At 43.0% G+C, this 18,393-nt stretch overlaps 1 protein-coding gene and 1 long non-coding RNA gene across 3 annotated transcripts in view; one reads left to right on the forward strand and one right to left on the reverse strand.

The window, feature by feature from the left end:
- Nucleotides 1-18,393, forward strand: part of SCFD2 (sec1 family domain containing 2) — a 1,002,395-nt gene that overhangs the window by 503,385 nt on the left and 480,617 nt on the right. The gene's annotated exons all lie outside the window — the stretch shown is intronic.
- The window catches only part of LOC134925715 (uncharacterized), a 99,575-nt gene continuing 91,956 nt past the window's right edge, over nucleotides 10,775-18,393 (reverse strand). The window contains exon 4 of the long non-coding RNA XR_010177530.1: nucleotides 10,775-10,989. This is a non-coding gene — a long non-coding RNA (uncharacterized LOC134925715). The remainder of the gene's footprint in view (nucleotides 10,990-18,393) is intronic.

Genomic DNA, 18,393 nt, shown 5'->3' on the forward strand with positions numbered 1-18,393 from the left:
AGGAGAAGCGTAAACTTGCCAATATGCCATTTACGACACGGAGTGGCAAGGAACGGCTGAGGCCTTGGCCTATGTTCATGGCTAGTGGTTCAGCTTCACATGAGGATGGAAGCACTCATCCTCTCGCTAGAAAACTGCAGTGCCACTCCTAGATAGGCCAGGTGTTTGTGTCGGCCACTTGGGTCGCTTAGCTTAGTCACACAGCTACCTCATTGCGCCTCTTTTTTTCTTTGCATCATGTGCTGTTTGGGGACTATTTTTTTGAAGTGCCATCCTGTCTGACACTGCAGTGCCACTCCTAGATGGGCCAGGTGTTTGTGTCGGCCACTTGGGTCGCTTAGCTTAGTCATCCAGCGACCTCGGTGCAAATTTTAGGATTAAAAATAATATTGTGAGGTGTGAGGTGTTCAGAATAGACTGAAAATGAGTGGAAATTATGGTTATTGAGGTTAATAATACTATGGGATCAAAATGACTCCCAAATTCTATGATTTAAGCTGTTTTTGAGGGTTTTTTGTAAAAAACACCCGAATCCAAAACACGGCCGCGGAACCGAATCCAAAACCAAAACACAAGACCCGAAAAATGTCCGGTGCACATCACTAGTTATGTTGTATGTATGTATGTATATACATACATATATATATATATATATATATTGTCAAATGGGCACTCTGCTACTGTATATATGTAATAGTAACATGCAGAACGGACTTCAATACATTGCTAATCCATACTGTGATTACAGCAAATGTGTTCTAACGTTTTGGAATTTTATTCCTTCAGATACTCTGAAGAAGGAATAAAATTCAGAAATGTTAGAACACATTTGCTGTAAACACAGTATGGATTATTAATTCATTGAAGTCAGTTTAAATGCCGCCTCCCTGCGTATTATCGCTGTTTCCATTAGGTGAAACAGGAGAAGCATTACCCGCCCCTCCCCCATCAACGGTAAAAAAGCAATAAGAGCAGCTTAAATGGAAAATTAAAAGCAAATCGCTATAGAGAGTAAAAACCAACCCTAAAAAGTGTTTTAAATACATAAACAGTAAAAGGTAAAAAAAAGGAGAACATAGGTCCAATATAAGATGAATTTGGAGTATTGATAAATGAGGAGGAAATAAAAGCGAAAATACTGAACAAAATTTTTCATCCGTGTTCACCAGAGAAGAACTGATGGTGGGAGGAGTGCATAACGATAGTGACCGTAATGATTCGTGGTTAGATACTTGTTTAAGTGAAGTAGTAGTCCGAGAGAGACTAAGCAAAATTAAGATTAATAAATCACCTGGTCCTGATGGACTTCACCCGAGGGTTCTTATGGAGTTTAGGTCAGAATTATCAAGACCCCTATACTTGATTTTCAATAGTTCAATTAGATCAGGCATGGTACCAAAGGATTGGCGTATAGCTGAGGTAGTGCCATTATTTAAAAAGGGATCCAAAAATCATCCGGGTAACTACAGACCGGTAGGTTTGACGTCTATAGAGGGTAATTCTGAGTTGATTGCAGCAGCAAGTTTGTTAGCAATTGGGCAAAACCATGTGCACTGCAGGGGGGGCAGATATAACATGTGCAGAGAGAGTTAGATTTGGGTGGGTTATTTCGTTTCTGTGCAGGGTAAATACTGGCTGCTTTATTTTTACACTGCAATTTAGATTGCAGATTGAACACACCACACCCAAATCTAACTCTCTCTGCACATGTTATATCTGCCTCCCCTGCAGTGCACATGGTTTTGCCCAACTGCTAACAACGTTCCTGCTGCGATCAACTCGGAATTACCCCCATAGTGGGGAAAATATTGGAAGGAATTCTAAGGGATAGCATACAGGAGTATCTACAGACTGCTAAGATTATTAGCAAGAACCAGCATGAGTTTGTGAGGGACAGATCATGTCAAACTACTTAATTAGCTTCTACGAGGAAGTAAGCAATAATCTCGACCAAGGAAAAGCAGTGGATGTGGTCTACTTAGATTTTGCAAAAGCCTTCGATACAGTGCCTCACAGGAGACTGATAATTAAATTAAAGGAGCTTGGCCTAGGAAAAACTGCACGTGGATAAGTAACTGGCTGGATAACAGGGTACAGCGAGTAGTGGTCAACGGGAAGTTCTCAAGCTGGACCCCAGTAGTCAGCGGAATACCACAAGGGTCCGTACTCGGGCCACTATTGTTCAACATATTTATCAATGACCTAGAAATAGGCCTGGAAAGCACAGTGTCAGTCTTTGCAGATGATACTAAACTGTGTAGGGTAATTCATTTGGAAATAGATGTGGAATCTCTGCAGAATTATTTCTCTAAACTTGAAACCTGTGCGTCTAAATGGAGAATGAGGTTCAATATAGAAAAATGCAAGGATATGCATTTTGGGACTAAAAACAATCTTGCATCCTACATATTAAATGGGAAAAGTCTAGGGGTAACAGTACTGGAAAAAGATTTGGGGGTACTCATTGATAATAGGCTTAATAACCGTACACAATGGCAAAGCGCAGTAAAGAAGGCAAGTAAGGTGCTAGTGTGCATAAAACGGGGAATTGAGACAAGGGACGAGGATGTAATCCTGCAGCTGTATAAGGCATTGGTGCGTCCCCACCTGGAATATTGTGCTCAGTTTTGGGCACCACTGTATAAAAAAGATATCGTGAACTCGAAAGGGTTCAAATACGAGCTACTAAATTGATTAAAGGGCTAGAGGGACTGGATTACGAGTAAAGGCTCACTAGGTTGAATATGTATACACTGGAAAAGAGGCGTCTAAGAGGAGACATTATTAATATCTTCAAATATGTAAAGGGACATTACAAGGAGTTATCAGAGGAATTATTTATTAAAAGAACACTGTTTAGGACATGTGGGCACTCGCCGAGGCTGGAAGAGAGAAAATTCCGTACGCAACGGAGGAAAGGGTTCTTCACTGTTAGGCAATAAGGATTTGGAATTCCCTGCCAGGGAAGGTGGTAATGGCGGACTCTGTAAATTCATTTAAAAATGGATTGGATACATTTCTGATTGAAAATGATATCCGAGGTTATAACATTTCAAATATTGACGTTGTTAATACGGGTGTAACATGATTTATAGTTGTTAACTAGTCATAAAACATTACTTCAGCAGGTACATTATAACCAACACAACTTAATACAAGTTGAACACGATGGACATTTAGCCTCTATTCAACCTCAATTACTATGTTACTATGTTACCTGGGGTAGCGGCTAGGGCTAACAGTCAAGAGGTGGCGGCTATGGCTAACCCCCCCTCTAGTGCCTAATCCTACCCCCTCCCCCACAGGCCCTAACCCTAGTAGTGACTACAATACCTACATTCAGGATATAGCAGTCGGTGTTTCGGCGCTGGGATTCCAAGTGATGTCAGGATTCCGGCATCTGTCACATGACCGCCGACATCTCGACTGCCAGGATGCTAACCGCATCCTGTAGCTTTATCGCTGGTAAAGTGCTCCTCACTTGTGAAGTCTTCTTTAAAATTGTTTGTTTATCTAAAAAGGCAGTCAGAAATGATTAAACAGTGTGGATATGGACCTGGGTCCAACTCTAAATCATTCCCTTACCCTCTAAATCTTGCCACACACAGGCAGACCCTGATGCTGGCCAACCGGATAAACATATGATGATGATTGAGGCCTATTGATCTTGTTGGAAAGTGACAACACACATGGGTCAGTAGTGGTCATCTGATACCATCAACAATTATTGGGCAACACACAGAGCAATATTATTTTATTATTGAACTATATAGGGCACTGCAAGTGGTCTGCAGCACTGTACAGAGGTGAAAACAATAAGACAGTACAGGGTAAAACACTACAATACAGTAGACAAGTAACAAATAGCACTACAACTCTCAAAACAGCCTCTGATGCAAGAGGTGCAATGGAAATATTCAGCATAAGCTGAAACGTGTACCTATTAGCGTGGATGTAAATAGTTTGAGTGAAGATACAAAAATAAAGGAGTGGACTCCTGGTGCAGAGAGTCCAAGGAGGAAGTGTAGAGTGAAACGAGTGTGCAATGGAAGTAGGTTATGAGAACTATAGCATACCTCACAACTGTCTCCTTTGGCAAAGAAAAGGGGGCGTGGCTTCACGGGAAGACCCACGATCGTGAGCCACGCCCCTGTTTTAGTCACTGAGGGGGCATGCGAAGCGCTCCATGAGCTGCTGGCAAGCCCCCTCTCCTCCTGTCTGCACTGAATAGACGCTGTGCGCATGCGCACAGTGTCTATTCACCGCGAGTGCAGGAGCCTCCCAACTGCCCCCCCACCCCCACCGCGGGACATTGTGGCCCGCGGGTGGGAGAGCGGGACAGCCCAAAAAAAACGGGACTGTCCCGCGGAAATCGGGACAGTTGGGAGGTATGACTGTAGGGAGGAGAGTCCTGCTTACATTCTATTGGACTGTTGCCTGATATCTCCTGCATTATTGCAGCATGTGGCCAGAATTAGGAAGGAAACAAATAATCGTACATAAATAGATTGTGACGTTTTATTCTAAATTGTAGTAGTTGGCCAACGACTTATGTAGATAGCATGAATATCATCCTTTATTTTAAGCATAATGGAAATAATAGCTGCTCCCAGAACTGCTGTAAGGATACATGGTAGCACATTGTATGGAAGAATCTCATCAACACGAATGATACTTACATGCTTATTCATAAATTTCCGTACAATGGCGTCAAGCCACTATTTCAGCACGTACTCCAATTCAAAGTCCAAGGCAGATGTTAAGAAACCGCACCTAAATCTGTTCCCCAAGTGGACATGCAGCTGCTTGGAGCGGAGGCTGGAAGAGTACACAGGAGGCTAATTACATATTCCAAGATGCAGCAGGCAACACTTTCACGTGAACTCAGTGAGCAGAGCAGCCAATCAGTACTCTGTGCGGGTAATTCACACTGCATGGCTGCAGTGGCAGCGATCGCAGTCTGAATTTTTTGGTGACGTGCGCTTACGCACCCTGGTAGCCCAGTGAGATACTAAAAGCATCTCTGGGCTGGAGGGGGCGTGCCAACGGCGTTAGAATGCCATTGGCAGGCCGCGGTCCGGATAACACAGGCGTGTACAGACCGTTGGGGGGCGGGCCGCAGCAGCTGCGTGACATCACACGCAGCCACTGCAACCAGGGATGTGGCGGATTGCTCCCTGCCAGAGCTCAGGAGTGCGCAGGCAGGCAGCTACTCGCCGGGTGCAAATGCATCACCGCCATGCAATGCAGTTGCACCAGTGGGGGGGGGCAAAGCCAGACATGCGGGGCGGACTAGCCCTGTGCAGGGCGTACCCCCCTCATGTCTGTGAAAAATCGTAGATGTGCTAAATTTAGATCTAGGTCTGAAGATCTGAAGTAGGCTCTGTAGCCATCATAATCAGCCAAGATATACAATATCTGAGTAGCTGTTACCCATAGTAATAGACCTGAAATGTCACAGGTAAAAGTGGAGAGAGCTAGAGGCTACCAAGCGACAGAGCTACTAAGGGAAATTATATAACTGTAGAAACGTGCACTGTACAGTATGTGTAGGTATTTGCATTTAAATCCATCTCTACATGTTTGGTATGGATCTTACAGGGCCAGACTGTCCATCTGCCACTTGTGGCAAATGCGAGAAGGGCCAATGGCTTGATAGGCCAGTATAAAAGCATGGCCAAGCAGCTCTGACCAGCTGTTTCCTGGCACTCTGCATGTCTTTTTATGTCCCACTCTTGTTTATATCACAGACATATAGAAATATAGAGATGTCTCTGGAACAATTTTGAGACATATGCTGTAGTGTGATATTCTTCCCAGATTTTTCCTAGGACAAATGGTAAATAGATGGACCATCCTGAATGTATTGTGTGTGCGCATTGTAGCTTTGATGGATACTAAGAAATTAAATTTAATAAAAAGTATGTCTACAGTTACATTGTTTCAGGCTTTAAAAATGTAAAAAGCAATGTGATGGCGGCACGCACCGCGTTTTGCTCAAGTTTCCTGTACATTCCATGTCAGGTTAGTTTATGCTCTGCAGAACAGATTCTGCTTTACAGATGTACAGCAAATCACAGCAGAGCAGCTACGGGAACAGAGGGAATAGAAATGTTATTGACATAGGATGAATTCAATGTTCTCGTGCTGTCTTGGACTGTTATAGATAGGAAGTGCCAGGTAGCATTGAAATGTTCTCCCATCTGCGCCGTGATGTATGTGTGTGTGTGTGTGTGTATATCTATGCAGTGTGTGATGCTACCTTCAGCTACCTGACAGTTAAACCAGCCCTATAACAGGTGCAGTTTCCCAGTCCAAGTATTGCATCCTGTGTTGTGCGTTTTTCAGTGACACGCCCGCCTCACTCCCATAATAAAATGCACCATCTCTGTGCATGCGCTGAGGCATTTACCTGTCATTCTCAGCATTTCTGAGGCACTGCGCCTCAATCATAACCAGTGGCAGCTCTTGAGGTGAGGCTGCAGCGTAGTCCAAAATTCAATTAGGAGAGCCACACCTACTGCCAGGGAGTCCCGGCCAGTGATGTTTGGCAGCGCTTGGAGTGGCAGTTGGTGTGACTCCCCTCTGGAGACACCACTAATCGTAGCTTAGTCTCTGTGTGCACGCTACCTCGCTGCGACATAGATGGATGTGCAGAAGAAAAAAACACTCCACTGCATCCGACATCAGCAGTGCATGTGATTCGCATGTCTATTGCTCAATGCTTAGACTGAATAAGAATGGATAATGAAACAGTTCACATACAGATGTGTCCTCATACACTCTGGCTGCAGTCGCGCCAATCATCCCTTCTCACCACGGCAATTCCTGTACGACTGCTTTTGCCTAGTATAATTTTAGCATATTTTTCACTTGAATGTACGTCTTAATCGCATGGCGATGTGACAAAACCGCTTTCCTGAGACTGCACTGCACAAAGTAGTGTGATACTGCAGCTTCATGTCACGCCAAGTTCCATTGTGCTTAGTATTTTCTTAATTTGGTTGTTTACCTGGTCCGGATAACATCACGTGGATTTAGTAAAACAGTTGCCCTTGGTAACTGACAATGGGGGTTATTCAGAATTGTTAGCAAAGTAAAAAAGTTATGAATTGGGCAAAACCATGTTGCACTACAGATGGGGAAGATGTAACGTGCAGAGCGTTTTAGAATTGGGTTAACAACTCTGAATAATCCCCGATGACCTTACTTAGTCACCTCCAATCCCATTTCCAATTTTCAGAGACGCAGCTTAAGGTGGGTACACATGGTACGATTGGACAAACGATTGGGGTATTCGCGATCAATCGTTCGTTCGACCAATCATTCCATGTGTATGGACAATATTGTGCATGGCGTGCTCCCGTTGGGTGGTCTGTCGCTTCCCCTGATCTTACTGCATGTTCAAAATATCAAGGAAAGCGGCTGTCGATCCCATTCCGCGCTATGCGGGGTGGGTCGACATAGCGGGCGGTCATGCAACGGATCGCTCCGTGTGTATGGCCGCCCGATGTGTCCGGCCTAAGGCGCACCTGATGCATCGGTGGGTACACATCTTACCGCGTGTACCCACCTTTACAGAATCAGAATTGGCTGAATCATTCACTGCCATTGGGTTTAATTTATATCTAAGAAGACACATCTGTTGCTAAAAATAACGATTATAAAACACTGACTACGGTTTCATTATAATTGAATATAATCAGACAGGAGCCTGTAATGAGGCAAAACGGCAATTGAGATTTTATTGTAAACCCCCCCCAACAAAAAAAATAATAATAATAAAAAATAAAGCGTAAATATAGAAACAAATGATTGTAGTTTAATGCAAAAATATGTTGTAAGGTACAAATCATGAAACCAGCACCTGTTGTGTCTACTAACACAATACATTGTTTTAGGGGTTGTAGCTGTGCTCTGGATAATCATGTGACCCAGCAGTGATGAGCGGCATTTTCCTATATGTGTATCCTGGTTTGTACTGCAGACCCCCTAACATGTAGGTTATTTATACAGTGTGCCCTGGGACATTTTAATAATTCCCAGCTTCAGTTACAAAATGCCTGCAGTACCACACCCAACCTTATGAGAATTCCATGCAGTACTGTCCATTGGTCTCCTAGATGCGTTCAGTGAAGTTGAAGAGTTTGTCCTGTGGCTTTTGCCCAAATGCTTGGTTTGTGCATTACAAAGCTAACTGTGGGTCACTTCTCCATGCAAATTATTGTGACACTTTATACAGTTGAAACCGCTTAATGACTCTATACAATAGAGAAATATCAGTTCAAACCATTTAACTAAATGTTAACCAGATGATATATGGCTACGCCATACCAGAGTCATCCTGCCATATCTGGCTACAGATTGAAAGAACTGCCTAAAAGCTGCTACTGCTTTGTAAATCAGACGGGGAGATTTTAAATGATGGTCCTGTCCTACTTGTGTTACAGAGACTGCATGAAAATGTCAGTCACAGCAGGTCTCTTGCTCTCAAATAACATTTCTAAAGCATAGGAGGCATAGCTGCTGGAAAGGCGGGGGTCCCTTTTCAACCAAAAATAAGTATTTTCATATGTGTCCAGAACAGCAACCTGTGCAAGCATTGCACACAAAACACTACGTTACGTTTTAGCTAAAGAAGCTGTAGCTTTTTTTATGGCAGTCATATTAAAATGGTTTTCTCCAGGAATATACAATAGAGGCAGCCATTTTGTGAAGTGAACCAATGTTTTTGAGAATAGAAACCAATCCATAATCTAGGAGCCAGTTACATTACTGAAGCCCGATGCACAAAGTGCCTGTTTAACCCACTAGGAGCTAGTGACATTTTGGCAGAGCAGAACACACTAGATCAATGGCCAGAATTTGATGGTGGGCCAGTGGTCGAAGTGGGTCGGTATACGGCGGTATGGTATACCGCCACTTCTTCCACTGACCCGGAAATGCAAGTGCAGCAGGAGGCGAAGGAAGTGGCCATCCTGCTGCACATTGCCCCCTCGTCCCTGCGCGGCGGCCGACGGCTGTATAGAGCGTTGTTCTCGCTCACAGCCGCTCACCGCCGCCAGCCGCCCTGCGCTCTCCCCGCTGCGGTCCGTCTGCTCTGCTCCCTCCGCTCAGTGCCCCGCCTCCGGCCTCAGTCAGCAGCGCTAAGTCGCTGCATATAGCTGTTGCTCTCGGTTATATACATTGCTGGCATAGGCCAGCAATGTATATACTGTACCACTGGCCACCAATGCTTATGCTTTTTTTATTTTTAGCCAGTAATGTATACATTGCTGGCACATGCCAGCAATGTATATATTCCTGTCACCACTGGCCACCAATGATCAATAAAGCAGTAATATATACATTGCTGACACAGGCCAGCAATGTTTATATTACTGGCACCACTGACCACCAATGATCAATACAGCAATAGTCAGCCGCTGCCAACCGCCCGCCGCTCACTGCCGCCAGCCGCAAAAAATGGTGGTCAGAGGGACCTCACCGCACCAAAGGCCTCCTTACCACCGCCGCTGCCCATGGGTGCCTCTGCCGACCACAGTCAGGTAATGTTCCCCTGCTGTCACCCTCTATCCCTGTCGTTACTGTCCCTGTCCCTACTGTCACTCTCTCTCCCCCTGCTGTCACTGTCGTCACTCTCTCTCTCTCTCTGTCGTCACTCTCTCTCTCTCTCTGTCGTCACTCTCTCTCTCCCTGTCGTCACTCTCTCTCTCCCTGTCGTCACTCTCTCTCTCCCTGTCGTCACTCTTTCTCCCTGTCCCTGCTGTCACTCTGGCTTTCCCTGCTGTCACAATTTCAGCTCATTCAGTGTGCTATAATGTGAATTTTGGCTCATTCATTGTGCTACAATGTGAATTTCGGCTCATTCAGTGTGCTATAATGTGAATTTCGGCTCATTCAGTGTGCTACAATGTGAATTTTGGCTCATTCAGTGTGCTATAATGTGAATTTCGGCTCATTCAGTGTGCTACAATGTGAATTTCGGCTCATTCAGTATGCTACAAGGTGAGTGTCGGCTCATTCAGTGTGCTACAATGTGAGTTTCGGTTTGTACCGTGTGCTACAATGTGAGTTTTGGTTCGTACCGTGTGCTACAATGAGTTTTGGTTCGTACCGTGTGCTACAATGTGAGTTTCGGCTCGTACCGTGTGCTAAAATGTGAGTTTCGGCTCGTACCGTGTGCTACAATGGGAATTTCGGCTCGTACCGTGTGCTACAATGTGAATTTCGGCTCGTACCGTGTGCTATAAGGTGAAAGGGGCACCAGTACTAGATAGTACACTGGACACATCCCCTTTTGGGTGACCACGCCCCCTTTTCGATGACCACGTCCTTTTTCTGGAGCGTGCGCGCCTACGGCGCGCCCGTAATTACTTCCTTGACTTTTGCATACCCCCACTTCAAAATTTCCACTTCGACCACTGGGTGGGTCCATTGATGTAGTCCTTGCTCTGGCATCCCCCCCAATCTGATCTTCTGAGTAGCCATGTTTGGGCTTAACTGGGCTTGTGCTGACCTCCCGCCTATGCAGAAGTGTGGCGGCTACAGACCTCAGCTCAGGGCCCCATAGTCACTGAACCCACTGGACAGTGTATCTCTAAGGCATGACTGAATTAAAGTTCCATATCCGACACAGTAATGCCATTACTTCTAACTATACTTATTCAGATATGTTCACATTTACGTAGGTGTACTGTTAGTCAAGGTTCACATACAAGCAGCAGCAACTAAAATTTACACCCACAAAACAGCTCAAGGTTCTTTTCCACATGCTTTATTGGGCTCTCTGTGGCTTCTTATAACTACCAACCAGCATAAACAAAGGGCCATTTCCAAGCTTATCATACAGCAACATTCTATCATTATCCATGTTCTCAGCACAGCAGTTAGCATTGCTGCCTTCTGCTGCGGCTTCTGTTTGACTCCGTCCAGGCGTGGATCCTGTATTTACATGAGTCTCCTCCTGATGCTCCAGATTCCAACAGTCTAAAGACATTAATGGGAGGTTAATTGGCTTCTGGAAACAAAATTGGCTCTGGTGTGTGTATATGTGTTTTTGTGGCTTTGGTAGGGAAATTAGAATGTAAGCTCCACTGGGGCAGGGACCGATGTGATTGAATAAACATCTTTTTAATTGTATGGCAGTGTGGAATGTGGGAGAAGTGACGTAACAGTAATAATATAATTGAATTCATAGTATTGATTGTGGAGTATATAAGCATGTACATAACTTTTAAGAGCTCTACCGTTTTCCTAAAAGTATAACTGGTTTTCCGCAGTGTCTGGAAACAAGCGGGCTAGCCCGTGCTCCTGTCACTTTCTGTCAGCTAAAGCTCCTTGTGCAGAAGGAACAGAATTCCAGATGTCTGAAGTTTAACAAAACACTCAGATCTTTCATCGTTACAACTGTCTGATCAGTGGACAGTATGCAACAAAGCGTAAATATAGATTTATGTACATTGTGCTTTTTCAGCTGGAAAACACTGATGAGTTGGGTTTTTTGTAACAAATGAGCAAGCTTATAATACTAGCAGCTAGTAGACGTCGCTTGTGTTGCTTTCTTTGGAACTGATTCAGATTTGTGTACATCTTTGCACCTCGGCAAAACCAAGCTGCACTGCATGGGGAGGGGGGTAGGAAGGGTGTTTAAAATGTGCATGTTTAGTAGAGATGTGCACGGCCGTGTTTTGGTTCTTATTTCATCATCATGTTTTGGTGCAAATTCAATTTTCAGTCCGGTCTAAAATCGATTTTTAAAAAAATTTGATAACCATTAGTAAAAATTGATTTTAAAAAATAGATAAAAACAGCTAAAATCATGTCATTTTTGCAATCCAAACACAAAAATGTGTCTTTACAATCTGAATTCTGAACCACGGGAAGATCTGAACCAGGACTCCGTTTGGATCTCCTTGAGAGATCCAGATTCCAGACCAGATTATTGTCTATTTACTAAGCCTTGGGTGGAGATAAAGTGGATGGAGATAAAAAAGTACCAGCCAATCAGCTGCTAACTGCCACGTCACAGGCTGTGTTTGAAAAATGACAGGAGCTGATTGGCTGCTACTTTATCTCCATTCACTTAATCTCCATCCAAAGCTTAGTAAATAGACCCCTGTGATTCTAATTTGCACTGTAAAGCTGTCCATTCTCTTTTGTGCTAAATGCAAAAAAATAATAATAATAAGAAGAAGAAGAATTTTTAATTGCAACAGGATGTGTTCTGATGCAGTTACTCCTTCTTATTGCTTTCCTCCCACCTCTGAATCAGCGTTTCTTACACCTCTTGAAAATAAAATATAATATTTGAACTGCATTTTCTTTTGTAGAATATTAATAACAACATTGTACATGATTAGGACTTCTGGCATTTACTAACATTTTGAATAAATAATATCAGTGGGTAGTGATACGCCCTAGTGCCCTGTATTTTCCACAGACAAAGCAACAATAAATGGTTGTAATTAGCAGGATTTGTGGGCTCAGAGAATGTAAATAAAACCTTTCAAGTGTTTCTAATTATATCTGGAATAAAGAAAGAATAGTAACAGATTTTTTTTTTTTTTTAAATGTAATCAAACCCTTATAACGGTAAATGTATACCGCCAAGATGTCGGTTACGGTAAAATCTTATGGCGTTTGGATTTCTTATCTTTTTACTGTGGGCAAGTATCTAACCTGACTGTTACACAAACATCTGCATTCCAACAAAAGCAGCTGTCTCATTTAGTTTTGGAAAAGTACACTTTGTACAGTACGAATATAATGAGACCTTTCAGTACAAAACAAAGTATTTTTGTTTCCACAGTTGCCGACTGCCACCTTGTGGTAGAAGTGTGTTACTGTGTGTACCATGAATGTGTTTGTCTTGTATACTATTTGAATGCATTCATTCTGCATCACAGTATCATTATACATATACACAGAGCACTGGGGGTAGTGTGCACTACATTTATTTTATAGATTGAATAAATGGCTAGCTGGGTTGCACAGTGCGTTGCATTGCTGCCTCACAGCACTGAGGGTTTCGGATTAAATGGCCAGCATGCTGTCTGTGGGAAGCTATGCTCTACATATAGAATGAAATGAAAATAATACTGTATGGATAAGGCTAGAAGTTCTCCGAGTATGGTGTTTTCTGTGTAGAAAGCAAACTTTTATTACTGAAATACAAGAGTATAAATTTAGTGAAATCTGAATATTAAAAAATAAATAAAAAAATGCATGTACATATGAGGATAGGGGATCAGTCGTGAGTATAATGGTTTCCTAGTAAATTACTTATTGGCAGCAAGAAGGTTCATGATCACAAGCCTCTTGATTTTTAGAGATCAGGTCTCGACTAATATTTTGTAAGTGCTGCATTTTGCACAACCCACTTCAGCAAAGTAGTTCTGTTCTAGGCAGGGACTGACTGGGGTCCAAATTCCGCCCTGGCAAGTGCCTGGAAATGGGGCATGGGCGCCCAGAAAGCGGACACGTGTACTAGCGATGGGGGCATGCCATGAGTCAAGGGGGCATGGACTCGAGGCACACCTCCATTCCCATGGAGACGTGTGGGGGAGCATCTACAACATAGAGTCAGAGGCTGTGCTGCGCACGGCCTTCCCGGCTCTCTGAATGACAGGACCGGCCTACCAGCCCATCGGCCCTACTGGCATTTGCCAGAAATGCCAGATGGGCAGTCCAGCCCTGGTTCTAGGTACGCTCACCACTGGTTCTATTTCCACTCGGATGTTGGTGTAGACCACCAGGCAGCGGTCGGGATTCCGTCCGTCTATATTTTACTGGCTGTCGGGATTCCGGAATGGGTCTTCTGAATTCCAGGATCCCGACAGCCGGCATTTTAACTGCCACCCATTAGGTACACTAATATATATATATATATATATACATATTAGAAAAAGTGGATAAGATCAGAGCGACCACCGGTGGTAAAAAAGTATAAAACTAGAGATATATATTTAAAAGCACAGGCGGGATTTATTTAAAACGAACGTAATCAGTAAAAAAGAAAAAAAAATTTGACACACATGTCAACAATATAAAAAAGGTATTTTTTCTAAAAAAGTTTTCTGTTTAAAAGTATACAGTAAAATATATTCAGAAAAAAGGCATACAAAAAGACACAAATGAGTACTAAAAACAGGTCCTCATGGTCGTAATATAGGTATCATGCGAGGTATAAATATATCTAAAATTAGTAAAAAAAAGAGAAGTAATGAATATAATGAACAGCTTATCTTTGGATTTTCAGTAATGGCAGGAATCACCCAACGCGTTTCGTCTTGTTTGACTTCATCAAGGGGTCAAACAAGACGAAACGCGTTGGGTGATTCCTGCCATTACTGAAAATCCAAAGATAAGCTGTTCATTATATTCATTACTTCTCTTTTTTTAACTAATTTTAGATATATTTATACCTCGCATGATACCTATATTACGACCATGAGGACCTGTTTTTAGTACTCATTTGTGTCTTTTTGTATGCCTTTTTTCTGAATATATTTTACTGTATACTTTTAAACAGAAAACTTTTTTAGAAAAAATACCTTTTTTATATTGTTGACATGTGTGTCAAATTTTTTTTTCTTTTTTACTGATTACGTTCGTTTTAAATAAATCCCGCCTGTGCTTTTAAATATATATCTCTAGTTTTATACTTTTTTACCACCGGTGGTCGCTCTGATCTTATCCACTTTTTCTAAAATCTTTTTATCCTACACACGTACAAGTGTAGGTTTTATTTAAGATTGAGCAGACGCCCCATAAAGAAAGGGGAGTGGTATCGTAGAGAACTAACATTTCACAGGGAGTATAATAGACAAACTGTGAAAAACTTTATCTACAAATTTTTCTGGCGCTGTCAGTTCACCCCATACACATATATATACATATATATATATTCTATAGCTCCACACTGCCATTTACAACCGTTTGGAAAAAAGTGCCTCTTTTTTCAAATCTTTGATTTGACATAAGGGGCAATAAGTAGCAATCATCAAGATCTCACCAATGGGTATATTCCTCATATAGCACTTTCAGCCATCTGTTGCTTAGGATGCCAAACTAATGCAGCAATTTAGCTGCTCTGATAAGTAGCTGGTCCTGCTAGCCTCCCCCACTGCCACTTGCGCCACTAATTACTAGTGTTGAAAAAGATGCACTGCTGTGTTTGACCTGGCAGAATTACTGTGCATGTGTGAGCGGAGTTTATACATACACGTGGAGAGGGGCAGTGATACAGACCACCTTCCCATAGAAAGGCGCAGGGCTCCAAGAATTACGCCATCTTAAATTGTCATCAGTTCCCGCAATCAAATTTTGAATGAATGTCAGTTCAGATAGGGGGTAAATGGTAATCAGGAGATATATCCATGATATCCTGTGTTACCTATGTAATACATCCCAACTGTCCCATTTTACCGGGACAATCCCGCTTATCGGGCACTGTCCAGTCATCCCACCTATGGGCTGCAGTGTCCTGATTTTTGTCTCATTAAGTGTGAATTGTGGCTCATACTGTGTGGCATAATGTGACTTGTGGCTCAAACTGTGTGGCATAATGTGAATTTTGTCTCATTCAGTGTGAATTTCTGCTTATACTGTGTGGCATATGTGAATTTCGGCTCATACTGTGAAGCATATATGAATTTCGTCTCATACTGTGTGCTATAATGTGAATTTTGGCTCATACCATGTGGTATAATGTGAATTTCAGCTCATACTATGTGCTATAATGTGAATTTCGGCTTATTTCGTGTGCTATAATGTGAATTTCGGCTCATTCTGTGTGATATAATGTGAATTTTCAGCTCATACCGTGTGGTATAATGTGAATTTCAGCTCCTACTGTGTGGTATAATGTGAATTTCGGCTCATACTGTGTGGTATATTGTACATTTCGGCTCATACTGTGTGGTATAATGTGATTTTCGTCTCATACCGTGTGGTATAATGTGAATTTCGGCTCATACCGTGTAGTATAATATGAATTTCGGCTCATACTGTGTGGTATAATGTGAATTTCGGCTCATACTGTGTCGCGTAATGTGAATTTTGGCTCATTCCATGTGGCATAATGTGAAAGTTGCACCAGTACCAGATAGTATAAGGGGTTCTACTATTGTGGTGCATAATGTGTATAAGGGGTATATGGTGTGGTAAACTACACTTAAGGACACGCCCTCTTTTGAGTGGCCTCACCCCGGCATGCGCATAGTTACAGCCTTCACTTTTCCATATCCCCACTTCAAAATTTCCACTTCAACTACTGCGTGTGTTGAAGTGGGGCGGTGTGTGTGTACGAAGAAGTATACCGCCACTTTGATACGGGATTTAAAATATAAACTAAAAAACAATATCGGGTCCCTCAGGACGCTTTCTGGCCAATCAGCAGCGCTGTCTTATCAGTCATGCTCCAGAGGAAGTGGAGGAGACCAACAAGAGTGTGCTTTCCAGGCTCCCACCCTCCTCTTATCTTCTTCCCTGCACAGGATATCTGATTCTTTGGAGCCTGCTTTGTGGCTTGGGGCTGTCAGGCAGGGTCTGATATACTGAGGGAAAGCCACGGTGCTCTGTTTTTGAGAGCAAATGAATACACAGCAGGGCACAGGAGGACTGACAGCCACTATCTGTCCAGCTGCAGAGTGCAGCGCCAGCCTCTTGCCCTCTCATCTGCCCCACGGCCCACCTCCACCTCTGTATTCAGGATGCGGGTCCCTGGATGGGAGACTGCCAGTGTCAGCAGGCCCCTGAGAGGGTAGGAGGACTGAGTTGAGCAAAGGATGGAAAGATGGCGAGGTGCAGGGCTGAGTGATGGAAGAACAGAGTTAGTAATACAGAGTTAAGCACGCCCTAACAGGATAGCAGGGAGTGAGAGGACCAGGGGTTGATCAAGGGATGGAGTGCATGAGAGGTGCATGGGCTGCGTGAGGAATGCAGGGAGTTAGTAGTGTAGGGGGTGAGAGGGTAGCAGGGTTCTAATCACATTCTTTGTTTACGGCTCATTTGTGGTGTGAATGCTCCGTGAGGCCGAGGGGAGAGAGATTGAGGAGGTTGAAGGTAGGTGGGTAGCTATGCAATTCATGATGCTAGCCACACCCCTGGTCACACCCCTATATCAGTAGTCCCACCCCCTGCGGCGACACACAATAGGCCCATCATAAACTTCAGAAAGTTGGGTGGTAAGCCAATATAATGAATGCTTCCAACACCTCATGCCTTCAAAATAAGAGAAAAACAATGCTTTAACTTACTTTAAGGAATGGTGAATGGGCCCTCTGTCCTAAAATGTAATAATTTCTTGTAGCGTATTTGACTTTGTTATTATTGGTAGAACAAAAAATAGGCTAGAATGATAAAGGCATGTGTAAAACGTAGGCACATGCCAGCATTCAGTAGCTTGTGTAACCAGTAATACGTTATCATTTACTGAATTTATCAGTCTTGTACATCATATCTGAGAAACTTGTCCTACTCTTCCTTACAACACTGCTTCCGTTTACTTACAGTATGTTTGTGGCATTCTTTATGCACCATTCTCTTTACTTGAATATTTTATATTATATTACAGGTTGAGTATCCCTTATCCAAAATGCTTGGGACCAGAGGTATTTTGGATATGGGATTTTTCCGTATTTTGGAATAATTGCATACCATAATGAGATATCATGGTGATGGGACCTAAATCTAAGCACAGAATGCATTTATGTTACATATACACCTTATACACATAGCCTGAAGGTCATTTTAGCCATTATTTTTTATAACTTTGTGCATTAAACAAAGTGTGTCTACATTCACACAACTCATTTATGTTTCATATACACCTTATACACACAGCCTGAAGGTCATTTAATACAATATTTTTAATAACCTTGTGTATTAAACAAAGTTTGTGTACATTGAGCCATCAAAAAACAAAGGTTTCACTATCTCACTCTCACTCAAAAAAGTCCGTATTTCGGAATATTCCGTATTTCGTAATATTTGGATATGGGATACTCAACCTGTATTTACTTATTTATTTTCAGCCAGCTGTACACTTTACACTGTGCTTAGGATCAGCAGTGTCTCCTACCTTTGAGGAGGAGGGGGCTGCAGCGGGCCAGGTCTCGGGACCACACATGCGCAGTCAAGCGGTGGCTTGACTGCACATGTTCAAACCCCCGGCTTCTATGGACTGTATCAGCTGCAGTCCATAGAAACCGGGGTTTGCACATGAGTGGTCAAGCCGTCGCTTGACTGCGCATGAGACAATTGCTTCTAGGGGATCGCAGCACGGTCTGGCAGTCCTGTAGGGAGGAAACACCTCCCAATGGAACTTCCTGTACTGGGGTTGGCTGGCAGGTAGGACTTCTAATAGAAGTCATCACTGCCAGTCACTTT

This window comes from Pseudophryne corroboree, chromosome 1 (genome assembly GCF_028390025.1).
Source record: "Pseudophryne corroboree isolate aPseCor3 chromosome 1, aPseCor3.hap2, whole genome shotgun sequence".
NCBI lineage: Eukaryota > Metazoa > Chordata > Amphibia > Anura > Myobatrachidae > Pseudophryne > Pseudophryne corroboree.